Source organism: Ambystoma mexicanum, chromosome 3q, assembly GCF_040938575.1.
Source record: "Ambystoma mexicanum isolate Mex_15411 chromosome 3q, UKY_AmexF1_1, whole genome shotgun sequence".
Taxonomy (NCBI): Eukaryota; Metazoa; Chordata; class Amphibia; order Caudata; family Ambystomatidae; genus Ambystoma; species Ambystoma mexicanum.
The window spans coordinates 543,042,882-543,068,587 of NC_090926.1; the positions used below are offsets into that span (position 1 = coordinate 543,042,882).

The 25,706-nt window shown below is 47.5% G+C and overlaps 1 protein-coding gene across 6 annotated transcripts in view; it reads left to right on the plus strand.

The window, feature by feature from the left end:
• SPDL1 (spindle apparatus coiled-coil protein 1) overlaps positions 1–25,706 on the plus strand; it is a 739,625-nt gene that overhangs the window by 642,540 nt on the left and 71,379 nt on the right. The gene's annotated exons all lie outside the window — the stretch shown is intronic.

The following is a 25,706-nucleotide window of genomic DNA, read 5'->3' on the forward strand; positions in this document are numbered from 1 at the left end:
TCTTTCTCTTGTACTTGAGTTTCTTAGTACATCAGAAAACGCTGGATATCTGCTCCATGAGCTCTTGAAAAGCTATTCTGGACTTGATGCTCTCCTTAGGGATATGCTATTTACAGCTTTATTGAGATAATCTCTCACACTCTTTTTTTCTCTTATGACCTTTGAACAGTCTCTCAATTCATCCATGACTAGTTTGCATGGGGCTTGCTCCGCGTGTAGATTCCCCCACTCCTTGGTTTTTTACGCTGTTAAGGCATCATGAAGTGTTCACAGACCAAGTTCAAGTTTGTTTCACAACGTTTTTTTTTAACTTAAACACTGTGTAGTGTAGTGAACAAGTTAAAATACACTCTCTATGTTAGCATTAGTATTCAGTGACTCAAAAATTATTCCCAGTGTCTTCATTTTTTCCACAGTAGGGATATCTTAGCCTTTCACACAAAAAACTGCATAGTGAGGGTCCAACTTGGACGTTACCTGAGGTGAGCCAAAGACCATCATCTCTGTTATCTTGGCGTTTAGGCACATGCCCTTTTCAATCATCCATTATTGGATTGCAGTATAGACTTTATTCACAGTATCCAGATCTTCGGTGTACTTGCCGCTCAATTCGAAAACAAGATGGGTGTTATCAGCATAGTTGCAAAATGGACACCCGGCCTGGACAACAAGTTAAACAATGAGCGGCAGTACATGTTAAAGAGGCAAGGGGACATACATGCATCCTGAGGGACTCCCCATTTCAAGAGTTCCTCCGAGGACCAGGCGTTAGCCCACACAACCCGTAGTAGGGACCTTTCAAAAAGGACTTGATCCATGCCAAGGCATTACCTGACATGCCACCCGAAACCCTGAACCCATCCAGTATCCGGTCATGGTCAACAAGGTCAAAAGCTGCTAAGTCCAACATCAGCAGCCCGACCTTGCCTTGATCATGACCTGAAGCATCTTTAACTTCATGTCTAACTGCACTCTCCGTCCCATAATTAGTAAGGAAACCCAATTGTCTTTGATGAAATGCTCCAGATTTGTCCAGATATTCTTGGAGCTGTATACTAGCCACTTTGTCCAGGATCCTCAAGAACAATGGGCATTAGTTATAGGTCTGAAGTTGATATTGATATTTTATTTATATCGTGCTCATACACAAGTGTTTCAAAGCGTGACAAGGCAAGGGAGGGGAACAAGGGAGAACAAAAACAATGATCTTACTAGGACCAGAGACATTGAGAATGTGCAAGTGCATGGGAGAGGGAAAGTGCATGGAAGGGGGGGAGAAGTGGAAAGTGCGGGGCAAAGGAAAAACAGATAAATAATAAATAAATAATAAATAGATAATAAAGGCAACAAACAGTGGTAGTGCAGCCAGCAATTGGCAAGTGCTGGGTGTAAGGCAGCAGACAGAGTATGTCTGATAAGTACAGGAAGATAGAAAAAAGGGGTCGGGGCTTTATGGGTACCGATGCAGACCCCAGTGCAAAGGGTGGGCTGGATGCAGTGCGGGTGGGAGGCAGGGTGAGCAGGTACCTGGGCCTGGAAGACTGAAGGTAGGCCAGGTGCACGGTGCCGAAAGAAAACAGATCAGCAGGGGAGTGGAGGGGCGAAGGCAGAAGCAGAGAGGAAGGTCTTGAGGTGCTTCCAGAACCAAAGATGGTTCTCCTCAAGTTTCAGAGTGACAGGGAAGCTGTTCCAGAGGGAGGCTCTAGGCGAATACAGAGATCTACCCCCGGCTCGTTTCTTTGAATAATGACTGACCCTGAGGGAGTTAGAGGTGGAGGAGCGAAGAGCCCGAGAGGGGAGGTATTTGCGGAGGAATAGCTGAATGTATTTTGGACCCAGGCCGCAGAAAGCCTTGTGTACAATGCAGAAGGTTTTGAATTTTGCATCCACTGGGAGCCAATGGAGAGAGTTCAGGGCTTGAAAGATACAATCCCAGGGCTTGAGGCCAAAGACAAGTCTTGAAGTCCTGTTCTGGATTAGTTGTAAAGGGCAGAGAGTAGAGGCAGGTAGATTTAGAAAAAGGCTGTTACAATAGTCCAACCTAGAGAGAACCAGGGCTTGGGAGACAGTGTGCTTCTGGGGGAAGGAGAGAAAACGCAGACTACCTCTGAGGAGGTGAAGTAGGAAGTTTGACTTTTTAGAGACATCAGAGATGTGGGCAGAGAAGGAAGTGTGGAGTCAAAGATGACCCAGAAGTTCTTGGCCTCAGAGGTGGGGGTAGGAGGAGGGAGGGCCAAGGGAGGCTGGCCAGAGAGGTGAAAGATGTGCAGATGAGGAGGATCTCTGTCTTGGTGGCATTCAGGCAAAGACCGTTGGTGGCGGCACTCCAATCTTGAATGGCAGTTAGGCTGTCGGAGATGAGAGGAGGTGGCTGAGGAAAGCCAGAAAATGAGTTCAGTGTTGTCAGCATAGCACTGAAAATTGACGCAGAAAATGGCAATGCAGTGGCCGAGCGTTTCCTGGTATTGGTTGAAAAGCCAGGGCGAGAGGTTAGACCCCTGGGGAACACCAAAGGTAGAAAGGGAGATAGATGATAGGAAGGACCCAATTTGGACCAGGGAGTGTCGATCAGAGAGGAAAGAGGTCAGCCAGGCCATAGTCTGATCAGTGATACCCAGGTTGTCACAGAGACGGTTGAGTGGGATGGTATGGTTGACCATGTCAAAGGCAGAAGAGAGATCGAGTAGGATGAGGACAGAGGGAATGTTAGAGTCAAGGTTGGAGGACAGATCTTCCCAAATGTTCAGGAGAGCAGTTTCCGTGCTTCTGGCAGCTCTGAAGCCAGACTGATGGTCGTGGAGATAGCCACCAGAATCAGAATGAAGGTTAATGTGAGAGATGGCCAGCTTTTCCACGAGTTTGCCCAGAAAGGGAGTAATAGAAATTGGGCAATGGTTAGCCGGACAGGAAGGGTCAGCTGTGGGTTTCTTGAGAAGAGGCTGCAGGGAGGGGAAGGCTCCTGAGGCAAAGGAGAGGTTGCAGAAATCGGCAAGGGCCGTAGCGAGGATATCCATGTGGTCCTTGATGGTTTTAGAGGAACAGGGATGAACCTACTTTGACGAGGCTTTCATAGATCGGGCTTGCCTAGCAACCTCATCGGGGAGCAAAGACGAAAGGGCGAGAAAGAGGGTGAGGGGGTGGCTAAAGGAGTGTCAGCATGCACAGAAGGGGAGATGAGGGGAGGAGAGGGTGGTCAGGATGTCCTGAGTTTTTGAGATAAAGTGAGATGCAAGGGCATTGCAAAGAGCCTGGTAGGCAACAGGAGGGGGGCGGGAGACGGCAGCAGGGCTGGCCAGCTCCTTGCAGATTTTAAAGAGTTTGGCTGAGTTGTTAGCTGCCGCAGAGACACAGGCTTGAATGTGGGCTCTCTTCTTGGTGAGGACAGAGAGTTGGTATTGCCTTTGGAGCAGACAACAGGCCAGTTTGTCAGAGGATGAACAAGAAGCCCTCCATGTCCAAGTTACTGTAATCTTTGGGATCAAGGCCCAGTTTTTTTAGTAGAGGAGTAACATAGACCCTCTTCAAAGCCTCAGACGGGTAAGAACGGAAAGGAACAAATTCTTGTTGTTCAGAATAATTTGCGATGGTAGGTGCTCTCCTGCCCAAGTAGTTGGCCTCATGTTGCTCATGATTTTAGTGAGAGCATCCTTAGTTATGCTCCTAAATTCAAAACCCGAAGAAGGGCGTTGATGGGGGGCATCAGGTGAGATACTAGGATTCCTTTGCTCCCTCCGAGTCAAATAAGCCTGGATTTTCGCTTGGGCTGTCGAACATTTTGCTGCAAAGGCAGCTTGGATGTTTTTACAGTATATATTAGTGGGAGTACATTTTCGTATCATAGCTTGGGGCTTTTCAAGGTCCCTCAGGATCTGAAACAGTTTCTTAGAATTATTTTCTGCTTGGGTAATTTGATTATCTAGAAAAGATTTGTTTGGCGAGTAAGACTTCTGACCTGTATGTTCTCTCAATAATTTTCCATTCCTCCCTTTTTGCTGGAGATTGGTCTTTCATCCAGGCTCTTTCCGCTTTCCTTTTTTTCTTACGTGTAAAGCCTCACTATACAATTTTTGATAATTTTCTTTCTCCCTTATACCTTTAGAGGTAATGGGGGCAACACGGGCTAACATGTCCAAGAAACATCTGTCAAACTCTGACACCAAAAAATTGGGGGTACGTTATGATTTCTCTTGGTCCCGGCAATCTCTTGACTCCCAGCCCTTTGGGTTGTTCTTCTCTGAGCACTTTGGGTCTTTCTCCTCCCACGTCTGTGGGTCTTTCTCTTTCTCTTCTCACCTCTGTGTCATACCTGGAGGAGTAATTGTCACGACTCCTCTGTGCCCACTGGAGCTGAATGGAGTGCGACCCTCCCACCTTGGTTGGCATAGGTTCCTGATTGCCATGCAACAGGTCACCACAAGGTAGCCAATGGGGGAAGAGGTGGAGAGGGTTAGGGAGTTGTTGTGGATAGGTACAGAGTAGATAAGAAAACCAGAAAGAGGGTTCGGGAACGTGAATGGATAGGTAAGGAGGATAATTGAGGGGAAACAATGCTGTAACACCCACAGCTGGATGTGCAAGTGGACATACCCTTTTACTCGTAAATCTGCCCACTTCTGGTATCCTGATACTCCTGCGGAGTTCTCTACTGTGCATCGCATGTAACCTTTTCCCTGACTTATGGCACACTCTTGCCAAACAAACATGAAAGCCACATGCATGACTACGAGTAGCTAACATTTCACATGAGAAGCAACAAACAGTAGTTGTGACATAAATACTGTGTTACAGTCACAATATCGGTAAGCAAATGAATACAGACATGACACTATTAATTCATGACTTTCACCAGAAGTTTGTTTAACCCTCAAACTGCACACTGTCTTATGGCATGCCTTTCCGTGTAATAACGTTGCACCTGTCAAATTCTGGGAGTGAAAGCCAGCCAACACCCTGTTACTCACACAGAGTGGTTGGCGTAACACCCAAATGCACAAGCGGTAGTAAGTGCCCTTATCTGCCCAAATATTCTTAGCAAATAATACCATCAGACATGCACTTATCTGCTGCTCAGGGAGCCGCCAGAAGCCTCCCCGAGCACATTGATGTCGGTGTGTAGATAAAAGGCTTGCACAGCATGCGAGGGCAGCGAGCCAGCAGCAACTACCTGGCGTCTTCCGATGTGAACAAGGGATTGAGGCTTCTGAGATGGAGCCCAGGGCCAGCCAAAGCAACCGGTAGAACAGTGACCACTCCTCCACTACTGAATAATCAGAGCTGGCAGAGGCAGAGCTTATGAGGACATACCGTCGCGACGGCCCACTGCCACTAAGCCTCACTGGAAACATAGTCCTAGCGCAGTCCAGGACCCAAACACAAAACTTATCCTGGGCTTATTAGCCCTTGTTTGGTGGCTCCGGCTGCAGAGGCCCTGTGAGGATCCACTGCTCCCAAATTCCTGACATTATGGGTCTTTCTTTTCCAACCTCTATGGGTCTTTCTTTTCCGAACTCTATGGGTCTCTCCTAGGCCTCTGCATCTATGTGCTCCCAGGTGGTCACTGGGTCGCTCAGCTCCCAACCTTCTGGCCCTTTTGCTTACCACCCCATAGATATTTCTTCACTCAGGCTTCTGTGCCTCCCCTGCAGCCTCCTGCCCTCTTCTTACCCCCGCCTTCTTCTTACCCCCGCCTTCTGGGCCTCTCTTCCAGTCTCTGTTCACCTATGTCAAACTGCCTTTTTATAGGGCCTTGTCCTCTTTCCAGCCCCTCTCTAGTGTAAGGGAACTGAGGTGTGTTTCTTTAGGTAGCTGGGATGGGATGTGGTTGATGAGCTGAGCTGAGCCCCTGTGGATGGCCTACAGCCCTGTTGTTGTTCTTGGGGTTGGCTCGTCTCTCTCCTTAGACGGTTCTCTCTCTGGCACTGGCCCTGCCCTCAGGGCGGACTCTGTCTGTCTAAATAATGTTAGCTGAATGAGTGTGTGTCCTTAGGAAGTGCCTTATGGGTTGCTTGCTTTTGATGTTATATAGAAGTCCTGTCCTCCCCCTGCACTCACCACCTCTCTCCTTTTTATATTGAATTTCTGTTACCAATTGAAGCAGGGGGGTGGGGCAAAGAGTATATAACTCCAAGGGGTCAGCACTGCATGATTTCCCTACGTGGCAAAAACACCACGTCGGTAATGTAGTGAGACCCTGCTTTGGGAGTAGTCAGGGAATGCTTCCCACACTGCCCCGGCCTCTGGTTAACTTGGTGACGCACCATCAACCAGCATGGTCTGCCAGAGAACTTTTTAATAGGTTTTACTTGTGCATCTTCAAGCTGCACCTTGCGGGGAAACTCGAATCAAGCCAGGGATTCTCAGTCAATGAGGATCTCCACTACTAATCTTTTCGTAGACGATATCAGAACCTGATAAGAATAGTGTACTTCTTCCAACAGGTACCATCAATTTGCTTAGCGACAAAGCCCTCTGTTCACTGGTATGCCACATTAGGCTCCCGAGAGATTCATGAGCTTTTGAGTCCTTTAGGGTTGGGCAAGAACAAACATATGCTTAAACATAAAGCTATGCTTTTGATCCTCATGTCATTTCTACCTACAATTCGGAGTGCCTTTATCCAGACTGGCAATAGCACAGTTGTTTTCTACATGGACTCTAGTGTAGTATGAAATTACATGTGGTGACGATTCTTTCGAGACTTGTCATCAAGAAAAAGGTCTACCCAGGTCTACACACCTGGCTGGAACTCCCAACATAAGGTAAAATGAACTATGCAGGCTTACTCAAGTCACTAACAAATGGTAACTTTCTCCAGCATGGGGTCTGGCATGCTCATGAATATTCCCCATCGTCGGGCTGGGAATCCTCTGTAAAAGAAAAGTGTCACTTTCACTTTAAAACTGTATTTCTTGTCTAAACCAAACAATGTCCTCCGGGTCTTAATGTCCCCATCCAATGACAGTCCTCTCCCTATGCTCCACCCCTGGTGGCCATCTTCAGTGTTGGAAGTCCCCATATTTTGTGTTTTTTCGTAAATGTTTTGCAAAATAGTTAGATTTTGACCGAATGTATTTTTTTTTCTTTTTTTGATTCATCGTCTTCAACAAAGGATAGAGACAGGCAGCAAGGCTCCGCTACCGGCTTGCATCTTCGTCGATCGTCGAAGTTTCGAGAAAGCCCAGTCTTGAGACCTACTTCGCGCCTCCTCAGCATGGCTGAAGTGAAGAAGGAAAGCCGCAGCCTCTTCAAACACCTGCATGAAGTGTGGGCTAAGAAACGTCTTTGTAGAAGATTGACACCATAAATGGTTTTCTGATGTTTGTTAATCTGCTTAGAATCGCATGCTGTGCACATAGTCCGACATCCAATGGTCACTGCGGAGTATTGCATTTTGTTTTTCGTAGTCGAAAAGGGGACGTCGACAAGGCGTGTCTGTAACACTATCCCTATAGTGACGTGCAGTGTACCCACAACCCCTCACGCGTCGAGGTCCCTCAGATTGTTTTTTTCCGCCCAGTTATTGGTCGCCTTTATGCAGAGCTCCTCGAGAGACATTGCAAAATCATTTCCTCGACCCTTGGTCGTTTATTATTATTAACTATCACATAGATTCCTCCCTCGACATAGCTGCCAAGCTGTTCTCCGCTGAGCAAGATCTTCGACGGAGGGACGAGCGGAGGAGATCCTTCGGCGCTGCCGAACACGTGGCCTGGCCTCGCCGGCCTAACACAGTAGGGAGAGTGGGGCTATTGGTCATTTCTTTGTTTCACTCTGAGAATGCCTTTCTCTTTCCCCTCCCTCTCTTTCGAGGTCGTAATCACATTTTATGCCCTTAGCTATGGAGAGGACGCCCTTTAGGTTTTGCCCACGTTGCAAGGGCAAGTTTACCTGGAAGGACAAGCATAAACGGTGTAACCGTTGCTTGCCCCTCGATCACAAAGAGGACGGCTGTGCAGCCTGTAAGTTACTTAAACCAAAATCTTTAAAGGACCGCAGGGTCAAAAGGTGGGCAGCCTATGCGATGTCTAGGTCTGAGTCCTCGCCAGCTGCCGCCGCCGCCAAGTGTGATGAGGACAGTGATTACACGGCCACCGCAACAGAGGTTGTAGACCTCTCGAAGGAGCGTTCCCGCTCCTCGTCATCCGGCCCCGACAAGCCCGGCTCACGCCCCGCTTATGGGGATGAACACCCCGGCGACAAGGACGAACACAGAAAAACACATAAGGACATACCCCATGGCACGCATTCGTCGAAGACGAAGGCAGCCATAGCGTCAACGGAGGCGTCGGGTCCACCGGCGTCTTCCGCCGACCGTAAGGGTCACAAGCCCTCCCCGCCACCGCTTCCGAGACCGGCGACTGGGCTTTCTGTAAATAAGGGCGCTAACCCCAAATCCTCAGGCGACGCGCCTCGCAAGAGTGCGAACGTTGCCAGTAAAGACTCCGCACTGCCTAGCGCGACGGCGAGCGATCCCTCGACGGAGAAGCTGATCGCCGAAAGCCTTGCGCGTATAGCTTCTAAAGACGGCCAGAGACGGACGGCGGGTGACACGTCGAAAACCGCTCACAAGGCCAAAGAAACGCCGAGGACGCCAGAGGGTAGGCTGGGACAGCTCCCACCATCGACGGAAGACTCTAGCCAGCGAGAAGGTTTCTCAGAAGGCGAAGGGACTCTATCTTCGACGCTATGGGACAGAACTAAGCAACTACAGGGAGAGGAAACTCCCTTTTCACTCCCAGACCGCTCTGGCCTACCTTACTTGACTGTAGAGAGGTTCCAGTCATGTATGGACAAGCTAGACAGGTTCATGGCCATCCCAGAAAATAGGACACCCAAGAGGCCAAGGGAGGTACTCCAGGAGGGGCCATGGGCTAAATACCCGAAGCTCTTTAACCCCATACAGGAAGACATGAACTCTTACGACCTCACTGAAGAGGACTCTCACTTCCAGGAAGAGGATGAGTTTGTGAATAATGAAGACCATCAAGAGAAAGAAGGTTTTCATGATGACACTAACACAGGTGAGGAGGGCTACGAGGAGGACCCAGGTAAAGGTGGCTCACAGCCCGGGCAGTCGCCATCAGGGTCTACAGACCCCGACATTATAGAAATTTCTTCTCCTCAGACCACACCGGTCGGGAACCCATCTCCAGTAGACGATCAGCCCACCTTCAATGCGCTACTGAGGAAGGCAGCAGCGCATTTTGAAGTTGAAACTGGGGAGGTCACCCCAGATACTGATTTTGTCGAAAGGATTATTAAAGAAAAACCTCCCACTAGTCAAACTATTCCTATCCTCGCCTCGGTTAAGAGACGACTCACCCCATTGCTGTCCACCCCCGTGCTGGTAAGAGGGGTCAATCCAAGAATCGAGAAATTGTTCTCACCCTCTCAGTCAGACCCATTATATATCAGGGGTCACTCAGTCCCAGACTCCTTGGTGGTGACTAACACAAGGAAGAGGGCTGGGGTTCCACTGTCAACCAGCGAGGCACCCCCAGATAAAGAAGGGAAAAAGCTTTATGCCTTGGGCAAAAGAATTTCCGCCTCGGCAGCGTTTTCTATTAGGATTGCCAATAATAATACATTGTTGGCAAGCTATGCTGATGCTCAATGGGGAAAGCTTGAGCAGGACATCGAAGAAGCCCTGAACCTCTAAGAACTCGCTTATTGGCTACAGTTACAGAAGGAGCTCTGGTCAACCAGAGCATCATTAAGAACACTCTTGATGCGGCAGGAACTGCTGGCCGTTCTTTGGTGCAGGGAATTCTGCTGAAGCGTCACGTCTGGCTTCGCAATTCCGGTTTCAAGGCAGAAACGCAGGCGTCACTCATTAATAAGCCAATAGAAGAGTCAAATCTCTTTGTAAGGGCAGTGGACGACGCACTGGAAAATGCGAAGAAAGAATTCGACACCATAAAGACCTTAGACCAAATCTCAAAGTCTCCAAACAGGCGGGGATTTGGGAACAAGCGCTTTTTTCGTGGCCAACAGCAGCAACAGCATTACACTGCGGGCAACTGGCCCTCTAATCAGGGTACCGGTAACCAGTATAACCAAAGAGGACAACGCTGTGGCAAGGGCCGAGGCCGGGGCTCCAGCCCCAGAGGCACCCCGGCAAGTAACACCAAATGACCCGAAGGTTTGGGTCCCCTCCCATGCGTCTCCGATTGGGGGCCGGATAACATCGTTCCTATCAGCATGGGAGGGAATAACATCAGACCGGTGGGTATTGTCAACCGTAGTCCATGGGTACTGTAGGGATTTCAATCGGTCCCCCACCTACAGACCTCCAAGGGGACGACGCCTGTCACCAGAACACCTCGTCATCCTCCTGCAAGAAGTAGAACAGCTGCTACAGAAAGGAGCAATAGAGGTTGTGCCCCTATCTCAGGTAATGGAAGGTATTTATTCAGTGTACTTCCTTGTACCCAAAAAGGACCTAACAATGCGCCTTGTACTAGATCTGCGCCCAGCGAACAAATTTGTAAAACCACATACATTTTGTATGGTAACATTACAGGAGGTAATTCCCCTGCTATCTCAGGGGGACTACATGACAACACTAGACATGAAAGATGCATACTTTCATATTTTGATGTTGCCAGCGCACAGAAAATACCTCAGGTTCATGATAGAGGGCAAACACTACCAGTTCAGAGTGCTACCCTTCGGCATAGCGTCTGCACCAAGGGTATTCACAAAGGTACTGGCAGTGGCGGCGGCCCACCTGAGCAGGTTGTCCATACCGGTGTACCCTTACCTCGACGATTGGCTCATAACAGGGGAGTCCTACGAGACATGCTTCTCAAACACCCAGAAGACAGTAGACCTTTTGTTCCAACTGGGCTTCTCCATCAACGAGAAGAAGTCCAGCTTAGACCCCAGCCAAATCAAACAATTCCTAGGGGCTCTAATTCGAACAAAGGACGGCCTCGTCTTCCCCTCCAACGAGAGGGTCCAAAATACACTGTTTCAGATCCCTCAATATGTGGCCGGTAGAGAGGTGACGGTACGCAAAGCAATGCGCTTGCTAAGAATGATGGCGTCATGTATTTATTTGGTACCTCACGCACGCCTGCGCCCAATGAAAGAGTGGCTCAGCAGCCAGTGGTGTCAGGCCAGCTGACAATGGGACGATCTAGTGGTGGTCTCGCAGGCCTTGGTTCTCTCGCTACTGTGGTGGTCGAAGGAAAACCTGGTAATAGGGAAACCATTCGCCACCCCGCAGTGGAAGCCACTCTAACCACAGACGCATCCCTCTCAGGATGGGGGGCTCACCTATCCCATCAGACTGCTCACAGAGTTTGGACTCCGAGCATAGCTTCCAAGCACATAAACTTATTAGAGCTACTTGCGGTGTTCAAGGCACTAAAAGCCTTCCAGACACACCTACAAGGGAAGACAGTGATGGCCGTCATGGACAGCACCACAGCCATGTACTACCTCAACAAGCAAGGGGGCACTCACTCTCCAGGACTGTCCAAGCTGTCCCAGAACATCTGGAAGTGGGCTCTCAGACACAACATGTTCCTATTGTCACAACATGTACCAGGGGAACTCAATCTGCTAGCAGACAAACTCAGCAGAGACTTCCCTCTGCCCTCAGAGTACGAATGGCGGTTACACGAAGACATAGTCTTCGACGTCTTCACACAATGGGGCTTCCCAGAAATAGACCTGTTTGCAACTCTGGAGAACTCACAATGCCTAGATTACGCCTCCAGATACCCACAGAACCGCTCCAAGGGGAACGGTCTCTGGATACCATGGTCAGGGAAATTTGTTTACGCTTTTCCCCCCCCGACTCCTCTGCTGAACAAGATAGTGCACAAGATGCACCAGGAACCAGTCACCATGATACTGATAGCCCCGATGTGGGCCCGCCAACCATGGTTTGCGCACCTGATGGAGATGTCCTTGTCCCCACCAGTGAAACTGCCCTGCCCGTACAATCTGCTGTCGCAGGACAAGGGCAAGACACTACACCCATGGCCACAGAACATGAACTTAGCAGCCTGGCTCCTGAGGTCATAGAATTTGGCCATTTACAACTCCCTCAGAGATGCATGGACATTCTCAGAGAAGCAAGAAAACCCAACACTCGCCACTGCTATTCTAGCAAGTGGAAGATATTTGTCATCTGGTGTAGAGGTAAGAGCATCAACCCAGTCCACTGCTCTCCCACACAAATTGTCCTTTACCTGACCCATTTACTAGACTCAGGTCTAGAGTTCAATTCTATTAAAGTCCATCTAGCGGCACTTTCTGCATACACCACCTCTCAACTTAAGATGTCGTGGTGGAAAGTCCCAGTTATCAAAGCCTTCATGGAGGGGGTAAAGAGAATACACCCTCCGATAGCAGACCCAGCTCCCGGCTGGTACCTTAATGTGGTACTTACCAGGCTCATGGGCTCACCCATGCACAAGGCAACTCTTAAGGACCTCTCTCTTAAGACTGCTTTCCTAATAGCTATCACCTCCATTGGGAGAGTAAGTGAACTACAGGCTCTTTCTATTCTAGACCCCTTCGTAACAGTTCACAAAGATAAGGTGGTTCTACGCACACACCCAAGGTTTGCACCGAAATTCATATCGAAATTCCATGTCAACCAGTCAATAGAACTACCAACGTTCTTTCAAAACCCTTCCAATTTGGGAGAAAAGAGCCTGCATACACTCGATGTGCGCAGATCTGTCATGTTTTATATGGAGAGAACCAGGCCACTAAGAAAGACTAATCAGTTCTTTGTCTCGGTGGCAGCAGGAAGAGAAGGAGATGCAGTCTCAAAGTCCACTATATCTAGATGGATTGTTCAATGCATCACTCTCTGTTACACTCTTGCTAAGAGAGAACTACCCTTCAAGCCAAGAGCACACTCTACTCCAGGCACTGGGGCATCCATAGCATTCATTGCAAACGTTCCCCTTGAGTCCATTTGCAAAGCGGCAACCTGGAGTTCTGTACACACCTTTACAAAACACTACTCACTCTAGATCTGATTCCCAGGTGGGACAAGCAGTATTAAGACATCTTTACTCTACTGTTCCTTCTCACAACCCACCTCCAACTCCGGGTACTGCTCGCTAGTCTATGCACAGCATGTGATTCTAAGCAGATTAACAAACATCAGAAGACAATGCATTACTTACCGTAAAAGCATTTCTGATGGTTGTATCTGCTTAGATTCACATGCGCCCACCCTTCCTTCCCGCTCGGATGGAAGGAACATAGACATCTTTCTACATCTCTCTCTCTTTTCTGTACTCACTCACGTATAGAAGGCTCCCTCAGGGCAGAAAAAATACAGAGGGACCTCGACGCGTGAGGGGTTGTGGGTACACTGCACGTCACTATAGGGATAGTGTTACAGACACGCCTTGTCGACGTCCCCTTTTCGACTACGAAAAACAAAATGCAATACTCCGCAGTGACCACTGGATGTCAGACTATGTGCACAGCATGTGAATCTAAGCAGATACAACCATCAGAAATGCTTTTATGGTAAGTTATGCATTGTCATACTGCCTGCATCCGGACCACAGTGAGGAGGTTTCGAAGAAAACCAAGACAGACAGATACAGCAGACTGTCAGCGTGGCACAAGTCGAGCAAGACCTCTAACGCAGCCTTGGGCTGGGTCACACCTCATCCAGGACCGGCCGGTCCAAGGAGCGTTCTCCCTCTGGGAGGAGGTTGAGATCCTTTGAAGACACCATGCATGCGGGGTCCAAGAGAAGGCCAAACTCCACGCTGCTGGCTCTGCTGGGTTCGCAGCTGAAGTGGGTGCCGGGCAAGTGGTGTTCGCCATCACCATCATCCTCCATGATGAGCCTGCCGATGACAGGAGCAACTTCAAAGAGGAAGTTGCTAACCCCGTCCAAACTCTGTGTATCCGTGGATAGTCCAACGAGGGAAAAGTCCGGGGAGGACTATTCGAAGCCAGCTAAGGCTTCAACCAAGGCCAAGTCAGAGTCGACGACGGCAGCCACAAGCACTTCGTCATCTAAATCAACAATGTCCACCACGACTCTGAAAGAGAATGGGTCCAGAAAAGAGGTGGCGGGTGTCCTTGCCCCCAAGGCGAGAAACTGCGGAGGCAGTGGTGAAGGAACTGGCGCAAGGGAGAGACCAGGTGGCCGCTCCAGCCCAACAGCATCCTGAGAGGGAAGCAGTACCACCTGTGGAGCCTACCAGTTATGCGGACAGGCAGGATATGGAGGATAGACCGCAGCAGACCTACTCTAGTACTGATGAGGACAAGGATCCTCACGAGGGATGCTGCTCGGGCCACTTAGGTGGAGAACCTGAAGGAGGACCTTGTCCCCAGTGCAGAAGAGACTCATTAGCCCGGATCCGACTCCATTGGCTCTGTTTACTGCTGGACCTAGGGACATGTCTCTGGACATCTTATCCGTCTGCACACACTGGTCACCGAAATCCAACTGAGGTTGCTGCCGTTGGGGCTGGCAACTCCAGAACCGCTGAAGGTAAACTCTCTCCAGTGGTAGAGAAAGTCCAAGGGGGTGCGTAGGTCCTCGGCATCATCAGACCCCCCACTGCCACCTCCACCTCATCAGGACAAGACTCCTACCGGAGCTCCAGATCCACACACGGAGACAGCTACCACGGTTACTGGTAACGACGTGGATGACGATTTCATCGTGGCGGACAGGGAGACTCTGCAGGCGGACAAGCCCCATAGGGTCTCCCCTCCGGACGAAGTTGAATAGTTTCATTCGGTCATCTGGAGGGCCTCGGAACTGTTTGTTAGTCCCTGAGAAGATGGAGTGATTTCTGTACCTAAGTTGTGAGTTGTAGAGGAAGACCATCATGTCTGCTCCCACCCTGGATGACATCTGGAAAGAGGGCCTAGCCCTTATGAAGAGCCCCGACGAAACAGGACATATTGGAAAAGAAGTACAGGGTACCCGACTCAGCCCCCAGGTGCCTTAGATCTCAGCCCTTGCCGGATTTGGTGAACTTGGCCAAAGCTAGGAAACGCTCTGCAAACCTGTCCTCGGCAGCCATAGTACCTTCGGACCAGGAGGGGAAGAAGCTAGATGCGATGGGCAAGAGGATAATTTACATGGCCGCATCTACCATCAAGGCAACAAACGCCCTAGCCATTTTGTCCTGTTATAACTGGGAACTCTGGTACAAGTTGGGCCCTATCCTGGACTTCCTACCCGAAGATAAGGTTGAGGCACTGGAACTCTTTCAGAAAGGTAAAGTGGCCTCGGATCACGCCATCACAGTGGCAGTAGACCTCGCAGACACAGGCTTTCGCCAGATGGGGAACTGGGTGTCCCTGTGTCAAGGTTGGTTCAGACAAAGGTGCTAGATATGCCGTTCGACTGGGAAAACCTATTTGGAAAGGCAGTCGACGAGTCTCTGCAGGCGATAAAGACTGACACGGAGATGGCACGTTTCCTGGGAAATTTGCACCAGTGATGATATTCTTTCGCTGCTCCAGATGAAAGCTAGGAAGATTCTCAAAGGGTTATAGTACCCCTTACAGGCAGCCCTCGCTCTCTTCCACTCAAGTGTACAGGGGGTGCTCTCAAGGCAGCGGAGATCAGCGGCGTTCCCATCCACAAAGCAGAACACCTCCCCCCAAGCAGGCCTGAACCAGCCATGGCTCTGCGCCCCCACTTACGCACCCCAGAGGGAGGCCGTCCGACGAAGTACGTCGGCACGTGAGAAAACATAACCATGGACTGATCGGTGCTAGACACTCTCGGGCAGGGGCACATCTTGGAGTTCCAACGCACATGTCTGCATATCCCTCCAAATCAGCAGCAAGAGCAGCACAGGCCCCAGCTCCTGCAGGAGGTGCGGTCCATGCAATGTAAAGGAGCAATACAGCCCGTCCCCCAGCGACACCGGGGCTCCTGAGTATATTCCAGATACTTTCTAGCTTGAAGGAAGACTGGGGGTTGGAGGCCGATTCTGGATCTACGTCGTCTCAACAAGTACTTCTCAAAGGTTCCAGAGGGTCACGTGGCAGCATGTGCTCGGCCTGCTGGAGCAGGGAGATTTTCTGCCGTCGTTGGACCTGGAGGATGCCTAATTCCACATCCCCATTCACAAAAAGCACTGCAAGTTCCTGTGATTCCTAGTTCAGGGTCAGCACTGCCAGTTCCAGGCTCTGCCTTTTGGCCTGAAGTCGGCCCCAAGGGTGTTTACGAAGTGTCTGGCCCCGGTGGCGACACATCTTCGTCTGCAGGGTATCCAGTATACCCTTACTTGCATGCCCATTTGCGGTTCCCGTCAAGCGAACACGTTGCGAGGACCGTACGTCTGCTGACGGAGCTGGGGTTCTCCATAAACTATCCAAAGTCTTGCTTGAAGCCATCTCGGGACGCTCTATTCCTATGTGCACGGCTCAACACAGTGACATGCTTGGCATCTTCTACAGAGGAGAGGGTGAAAACCATACAATGCAAAGTGCAGCGCTTGTGGTCGGCCCGGGCAGAGACTGTGCAATCCATAAAGTCGCTTCTGGCATGTTGTATTCCTGCATAAAACTTGTTCGCCTCTGCAGACTGCGCATGAGACCTCTCCAGGAGTTCCTGTTCGGGAGGTGGATGCAAGTATTGGGGAACTTTCCAGACACAATCTCTCTCAATGAAGAGTTCTGTTGGGCGACAGTGGTGCAGTGTTTGGCAGCATCTCGTCCAGAGAGCGCTGTTTCAAGTTCCTCCTTACCAGGAGACGGTCACCACGGATGCCTCTCTAGAGGGATGGGTAGCGCACACCGGACAGTTGCGCGCCACAGGCCTCTGGCAAATGTAGGAAAAGGACCTACACATCAACGTCCTCGAAGCTGTATTCTGGGCCCTCAAGTCTTTTTGCCGTTGTTGCAAGACAGACTAACACCATAACCACGTTCTACATCCAGAAACTGGGGGGACCCGTTCTCCGGCACTCTCCAAAGAGGCCCAGGACTTGTGGCAGTGGGCCATTCGTCAAGGCATGTTCCTCGGTTCGTTCGCCCTGGCGGGATTCTAGAACACCATCGCAGACTCGCTCAGCAGGGAACTACATTCTTGCCACAAGTGGGAGCTTTGCAAGGACCAGGAGGATCTGCTGTTCAACTAAGGGAGTCGACCCCAGATCGATCACTTCGCGATGGCAGTGAAAAACAAGTGCCGGGCTGTCCGAGAGTCCATTTCACCAGAGCCATTGCAGCTACGACATAATTTATCTCTGGTGTGCCCCTGCTCGACATCTGTAGAGCTGCTACATGGAGGTCTGCGCACACCTTCACAAGGTTCTATGTTGACCGGGATTCCAGGGAGGAGTCCCGAGTAGGCAAAGCATTGCTAGAAAACCTGTTTGTTTGGGGTGAGTCTGTTCCAGGGTTAGTGTTTATTATTTCTGTTGATCCTTGCCACCTCCTGTGGTTGTGTGTATGTGCTGCTGTGTAATCATTGTTCATGAGCATGTGAATCCATGCCAGACCCCAGGCTGTAGAATGTTTAAGTTATTTACCTTGTAACTATTGTTATCCAGCATGGGTCTGGCATGGATTCACATGCAAACCCTTCCACCTTCCCCCTCTGTGGCTCCCTTGGTTCCTACTGCCCCTTTACGTGCTTACCAAATCAAAAGCTGGCCAACAGGGGTGGAGTTTAGGGAGAGGACTGTCATTGGATGGGGGCAGTAGTACCCAGAGGACAGTGATTGGTTGTGAGGCTAACTACAGTTTTAAAGTGAAACTTTTTTCTTTTGCCGAGGATTCCCTGCCTGACGTCGGGTAATATTCATGAGCATGTGAATCCAGGCCAGATCCATGCTGGACAACAATAGTTACAGGTAAGTAACTTAAACCTTCCTTGGCAGTCCTGCATCTCAGCTTTCACCAATGAGGTGGACCTGTTTGCTATTCTGGACAAAATATGTCTTCCCAGTATGCCTCTATGAGGAGAGCAGTGGAAGGCTCCCTTGGCGATACCTTTCTCCTTCAATAGATGGATCAGTTCCTTTATCCCTTCCTCTCCTCTACCGCTTCCCAAACGATTTTAATAGCACCCCCCTTTTGGCCCAACTGGCTGTGGTACTTGGATCTCATGCATCTTTCTCACAAACATCCAATATTTCTTCTTCTGTCTAGAGACCTTCTATAACGGATGCAGGGTCTCATTCTTCAGCCATCCCCTCAGCCGATGTCCTTAGTCGCCTAGTCCGTGAAGACCCCACAGCCACTTGGCTTTCCCTACACAACTTGGGCATCATCAAAGCGGTCAAAATATTTCCCACTAGAAGTATGTACATGACTGAATAGAGCCGCTCTCTCGTTCAATTTTGATTAAATAATCAACTAAACCCTCTGGAATAGCCCTCTACGCTGTTATTTTCTTTATCCCGTAATTTTAGGTTTTGTTAAGTTGATTTATCCTGCTCACTGCTGCCATTTCCATGGCCTCCAGGTGGTGTTGTGGCTCTGAAAGGTAAAGTGGGGTGGGATGGTTAAGGAGGAAGAGGGGGCTAAGACAGGTGTGTGTTCAATTGTTGATGCATGTAGAATCAGGAGTAACTGGAGTCTGTCCATGTGTGTTTTCTGGATGTGCTTTGTTTCCAAAATTGGATGTTTGTTTCCGGGTGGGTAGCGACCATAGATTGTGTTGGAGGCTATTTTGGTTTGGGAGTTCGTATGAGAGTGATGTGTGGCTTGGGGATGTTAGCAGGGTTGTACGGTAGTCATCTGTCTGGTGGGTGAAGGTGGCAGAGAAAAGGAAGTGGTTAGTAGGTTTTTGTGTGGACTCTGGTTATTGTTCAGCTACGCTATTATTATTTTTTTGTAGGCCTTTCACCTTTGCATAGGCGTGCAGATTCCTGATGTTGTTTGGGCATTAGATGGGGTTGCAGTGGCCTCCCCGTAAGGTAAATGGTTGTGTAATACTTGTTGATTCTTTTTTTATCCCAGAGTGTTGAATAATGTTGTTGTTTCTGGAAGGTTAGGTGGTCTTCAGTTGTCCAGATAACCTTTGGAATCAAGTTCCGTAGATTCGCTATAAGAATGGAGAAGGCTGTTCCTCAGTGTTTAGTTTTCTCTTTGTGCCTTGTTTCTATTTGGAGGTCAATTCTAGATTTTAATGTACTTCTGAGTATTTATCTGGGGATTTCTACTGACTGATAGCCAATGTAGACTTCTCAGGGCTGGAGTGATGCGTTCTCTTGTGGTTTTTGTGGTCTCTTGTCATTAATCTTAGGAGTATTCTTGCCGCTATGTTTTGGATGCGTTGTCTTTTTTACGTGAGGTTTTTGGGAATTGCTAGGTAGATACTATTTGCGTACTCTATTCTTGATAATACCAAGAAAACTATCAACGGTTTGTTATGATAGGTTCAGGTAAGGCAGGATCCCACTTATTAGTCAAAGAAGATGTAACATTTCTTTTGCTATTGCATTGACTTATGGTTACATGGTGAGACCGCTGTCCATGTGTATTCCCAGGTTTTTAATCACTGTTGAGGATTCAGGTTGGGTCTCCATACTCTGATAGGGTCAGGTGAGATATGCCTGCGTTATTTGCCACTCAGTTGTTTATATCAGAGAGGCATTATTGAGGGCATTGGCAGGGCCATTGTTAATAGTCATCTTGAATGCCAGCAGGATGTTATCTGTATAGTGTAGGATGTCAGGCCATGAGTTTGTATGAGCTTCACTAGGACGACCATGTAAATATTGAAGAGCAGTAGGAAAGAGGGTTGATCCTTGTGGCACGCCACAGGTGATGTTTGTGTTTGATGTGAACTGTGGTAGGTAGGTTTTTTCGGTTCTGTGGTGAGGAAAGAGTTCAGCCATTGTAGTGCAGAGTTTTGAATACTGGATTCTTCCAGTCTCTTAATTAGTGTTGTGTGTTTGATAGTATCAAAGGCACTGATATGTACAGCAGTACGAGAGCAGTCTGCATTCATCTTTAGGTCATCCCAAATGGAGGGGAGTGCTGTTTCAATTCCTCTCATAGGTATGAAACCAACCTGGAATTGGTCAGTGACGCATGGTTGAGAATTTCTTTTTACATGTGGTTCTCCCAAGATTTTTGCCAGGTAGTGTAGGTTTCATATGGGTCTGTAGTTGGCAGGGGACATCGTTTTTTCTTCTCATCTTTTAAATGCAGTTTTATATAGGCTGATTAGTATGATTTTGGTACTCATCTAGTGTTTAGAGATAGGTTAATTAGGAGTCTAATGTAGAGGGCTGGTGTTTTATGGGTGAGTATCGGTTTGTAGATATCCCGTGGGCATGGGTCGCTGGGGGGTCGTCCTTGTTTGTTTCCTTTAGTATGTTGCTGAAATGTTCCTCACTTATTGGTTGAATGTTGCGCTGGTTATTGGGGTTCTGGTTTCTGGGAGGGTATTATTTGTGGTCCTACTGGATGTTTCTTTGGCCTGTTGGATTGAGTGTATGTTTTCTCTCAAGTGGTCCATTATGCTGTTCCATAGTAGTTGCGGGGGCACAGTGTTATTGCTGAATGAGGTTGGGTTCTTTAATTCCATAATGATTCTGTATATTTCTTTTTGTGAGTTTGTTGCCGATTGAATACGTGCTGTATAGTTTGCTTTCTTCGCTTTCAGATCTTCCAATTTGTATGGCAGAATTTGTTGCTGATAGTTAATTTATCCAATTTGTTATAGTTTTTCCTCCATGTCTTTTCTAGTCTACTCTTTGTTTTCTTGAGTCCTCTCAGTTCCTCTTTTAACCATCTCACTGCAACTTTTTTCACTGTGTGTTTGAAAGATTTTAAGGGTGCCAATTGGTTTAACGTCTCTGTGATCCAGGTGTGAATGTTCTCTTCAGCTGTGTCTGGATCACTTCGTTTAGTATGGAGGTATCTGGTTTAGTGGTTTCTAATAGTTGTGCTAGTGTTTCTAAATATTTTTACTCCAGTTTCTTTTGTAGTCGCCGGGAGCTTTGTTTGCGGGTTATCATGCGATTGGGATTTTGACCGTGAATGGGATCATATGATGGTTGCTCAGTAAGATGTTTAGTACCGGAGTGGTGGCAGTGGACAGTCCATCCCTGCAGAAGATTGCATTGAGGGTGTGTCCAGCTCTGTCAGTGGGTCTTTTCACCATTTGAGATGGAGAGTTTCCAGAAGGGTGCTGAGGGAGTTAGTTATGGTTTCGTTTTCTCTTTCAAACCCTGAACAATGATGATGTCATTGTTTACAGGTAGGTTGGCTATGGCATCAATTCGTTTTGTGTACAAACTTAGGTTTATAGTTGGGCGGGGCGGTAGATAAGGACAAGTAAGTTCGCTTGTTCTTTGAGTTTGAGGTTGACTAAGAGTGATCTACAGTCTTCTATATTTGTGTGTGCCATAGCGGTCCCTCCTCCTCTTCGGCCTTCGCTGTTGAATTGTATTTGTTTGTAGTTGTCGGGTATGACATTGTGAGTGAATTACTTTATAATTATCTGCCATTTTTCTGTCAGAAAGAGGGGTCAGTACTGCCTTCACTGAAGAAGTCGTCGATTTCCGTGTTGTGCTTTACCTTTGATTGCACGTTAAGCTGACTGCAGTGTAGTGTGTGTGATTTGGGTGACCAGTGTTTGGGTGCTTTTTCTGGTGTTCAGGTGTGGGTGCAGTGTGTCGGTTGTTTGTCTATCAGTTGGCTTGGGGCTGGCTATTTCTGGCTGTGTGACCAGGTAATCTGTCCCTTCATCGAGGAGTTCCAGAAGGCTCGGTGATGTGTCTCTCTGTTGTGTATTGTTGTAGTTGGGAGTTTGACTCTCTGTGTAGCAGGTTTTTCAGTGTCCCGGTATGAAAGGAGTATTGATGACAGTAGATTCCTCTTTTGCTCCTGTTCTTATGTTTTTTTGGTGGGGATTTTCTGCATTGTAGGATTTTGTGTGATTTGGGCTCTGTGGTTTGTTCTGAGTGCTACAATGGAGCTTCTTCTGACATCACCTGGGTCCTTTCTTGTGGATTGTTTAATTTCTGATCTGGCTGGTTTGTAGGTGGAGCGATAGCGGTTGATGTGTGATGTTTTTGGTCTCATCTTTGTCCAGAATTTTTGTTTGTTTAATGGGGGTTGGTGGTGATTTGGAGATGTTGTGTACTCTGATTGGTAGCTCCTGCCGTTTGGTGGTATATTCTCCCTTTCGTGCTCTGTTCTCCATTCGTGTTTGTTTGCCCTTGTATTGGGCCAGTGCTCTGTTTATGAGTGTCTTGTGATTGTCATAGGTCTGAGGTTAACCATGCATCAATTATCTGAGCGATAGGCTCCCAGTACTGAATGATTTGCTGTGGTTGACAGTTCCTATCAACTGTTATCAGGATAGCTGTGTAAAGTGTGGGGTTTACAGCACAAAACCCGGTAATGACTGGGCATCATTGTGGCAAATAATTCACTTTGGTGGTATGTATACAGTGGCAGCGACCCTCATTGTCAATGCCTCAAAATGCGACTGTTCCGAGGGTGGTTATCTTGCATCAAAATGTCTTGCGGTGGAGAAGTCTCAAAATTCATGGTGGCGAGTGCATCACTGTGGTGGTAGGTACTCTATGGCGGTGATCCATGTTGTCAAGACTCCACAAACCTAACAGTTCTCCCAGGGGCGCACGCCTCCATGTGTTTGTTGGCTCACAGTCACTAAGCCTTGTCAAGGCATAAAATAAGCGTTGTCACATAGCAATTTGCTATGCAATTCTGAAGGTTTGCTAATCAAAGTGACACTTGTGTAGCAAAGTTAGCTATTTATGTTTCCCTCTTCAATGAAAGCACAGCTTTCACTGCATTCCTCTTGCCTACGGTGCTCTCTTCAGCCTCTCTTCTCGGTTCACTTCCAGTGCTAATTGGGAGAAAGTGCAGCATTAATCATCCCCTCCGGTGTTACATGCCAACGGCATGTGTGGGAGTGAATTCCTTTTTCAAATAATTACAAACCAGAAGTAATCTGGATGATACTTGTACTAAGCTTTCTATATCCTGTCTGACAAAAACCAGTATGTGTCCACTTTTATATATTTTTTAAAAAAAGTCATGCAATTTCGTTCCTAAAATTACAGTATTCATATTGTAAAACACTGCCTCATCCTCATACTTTACACTAACGTTTAGGTTAGTGTATCTAAATTTCATAGTGTCAACTATATTTTCTTTTGTTGGGGAAGATGCATCATATTGAGGAGTGAACACTTTTGAAAATATGCATGGTCAAATGCTTTTGATGGTAAACCTAGTTCATACATCTTGCAACTGTTGCTCAACACTTTTGCAAACCCATACTCCTTGACATCCTAAATTATCACCCTTTTGCTTTATACCAGGTACCCTGAAAGTGAGATGATCACAAACTACAATATTCCACTTAGTTTGCCCAGTTCTCTGCCTGCTACGTAATACACTATGCTCACATTTCCTCTTACACACATTTCCTCTTACATAAGGAACACACAAAGCGAACTAGATGCTTACGCAAAGTAGTGATCAATACTTCCATCCAGTCTGTACATCTACAGATCTACTGCAATACCAAACACTGGAGTTGGCCTCCGGAGCTTGCTTTGATTGATTGTATTCTAGATTACCACCTGCAGGAGACAGCTGCCCAAACTGCTTTCAGAACCATATATATTTTTGTTTCCATTCAGCTAACCTTTTACATTTTACAAACACTAATCTATTGCTCCCAAAGTCTTTTCGCCCACTCGCATTGTCGAGTAGATTTTATGAAGGGCGAGTAGCATTTACAAGAGATGTTTGAAACCTTCAGTTAACATTTACTTTGTTTGCAGTAAATGTCAAAGATTTCCCTGTGCATGGCTGGCCTCTGAGTGGTAGCAGTGTGCCAAACAAAGTGGGTTTGTAGTGACATGCAACGTTTTATGGAACTCGCATTTTATATTAGTTGTCCTCCGTTACTATGGGTCAAATACATTTCTCTTAGGTTCAATGGGTAAACTAAGTTACCCGACCTGCAGGTCTAGCTGAAGTTTAAAGAATTTGCTAGGCCTGACTCTTCTCACTAATGTCTTATTTCAGCGGTACGCAAAACTGTTGTAGTGTTGCTCATTTCATTTCTTGGGTACATAAAACTTCTGCTGATATTAATAATACTGGTACACAATGACTAATCAAATGAGTCAATTTGCTAAGCAAATTCATTTTAATTGGCAAACTCTGCTAATTAATTTTTTTAAACTAATTTATGCCTTACCTTGTAATAGGGGATTTTCCAAAAATCACAGTGGCTATGTTCTAAGCAGCTACAATCAAAGCGGTAAGAATTGAAGGTGGTACGATTGCAAGTTGTCAAAAAATTAAGTGTCCCATTTCAGGCTTCAAAGAGAACATAAATGTCTTGGTTGCAAAGTTCCAGGCTGCAAAGTGGTAAAACCTCACAGCGGCAGGCACAGGGGCAGAATTCTAAGTGGCAAAGTTCAAAGCTGCAAAAATATCTTTGGCCAAAATTGAAAACGGCAGAAATTCAGTGGTGGGGAAATGCGAAGTGGCAACATATCACAGTGGCAAACTTCACAGTGTCAAAAATGGCAAAACTCAAAGTTGGCAGAATGCAAAGTGAAAAAATTTAAATCGGCAATACTGCTAGTAATAAAATACACAGTTGCAATATCTCATAGAAGCAACATTCAAAGTGGCCAAACTTCACAGTGGTAAAATTCAGTGTCCGAACCCCACAGTGGCAAACCCAGAACAGCAAAATTCAAAGTGTCAAAATCTTGCAATGCAAGTCGCAAATCCTTAGTGGCAGAATTCAAGGCAGCGAAAATTCAGACGTTGCAGAATTCAAGGCAGCCAAAGTCAGAGGTGTTAAAGGTCCAGGCAGCAAAATTCAGAGGTGGCCAAATGCAAGGCAGCAAAATTCATTGGAAAAATTCAAAAGCGGGAAAGTTCAGAGTAGTAAAATAATTCATAGTGGTAAAACCTCACAGTGGCAGAATTAAGGCATCCAGTTAGAATACTGCAGAAACCTACCTTCTGAGAATGTATCGGCCTACAAGTTCAGCATGTCTTTCTTTTATCTAATCCAGTGATCCCAAGAAACTGTTCCTGCTAGTACTGCCTCCAATCTCATGTCTGATTTCAATGTCTTCCACTTTCCATTTGACTTTGGAACCATTCAAGACCTGGACATAAAATATGCTTCCATGAAAATGTTTTTTTGGTGGGTATAATCTCATCCCGTAGTGCCATTGAACTCTTAAGGCTTTTTGTTGCAGAAACACCTTAATTTTTCACAAGAACAAGTTGGTTCTTCCACAATATGTCAGTTCCATTTCAAAAAGGTGATCTGCCTTTTTCTTTTTTCGGACCCACATTCGAATATATTCCTTCATCCAAGAGATTCCTCATCTGTGATACTCTATCACCAGGGCAGCTGATCATCAGAAAGTTCTCCAGCATGGGGTCTGGCATGGATTCACATGCTCATGAATATTCCCCGTCGTCAGGCTGGGAATCCTCGGTAAAGAAAAAACCAGTATCAGTTTCGTTTCTGATCTGTCTTTCGTAGTAGTAACCAATCACTGATCTCTGCGTCATACTGACCACAGCCAATGACTGCCCTCTACCTAAACCCCGCCTCTGGCAGCCATCTTCAAATTTTTACCGCACGTTCAAGTGTTGGGATCCTCGTGCTATTGCTCTCGAGCGTTAGTGCTATTTTTTCACGTTTTTTTCTCAAAACTTCGATTTTTTCGGTCAAAAAGAGCCTCAAGCTCCACCGATTC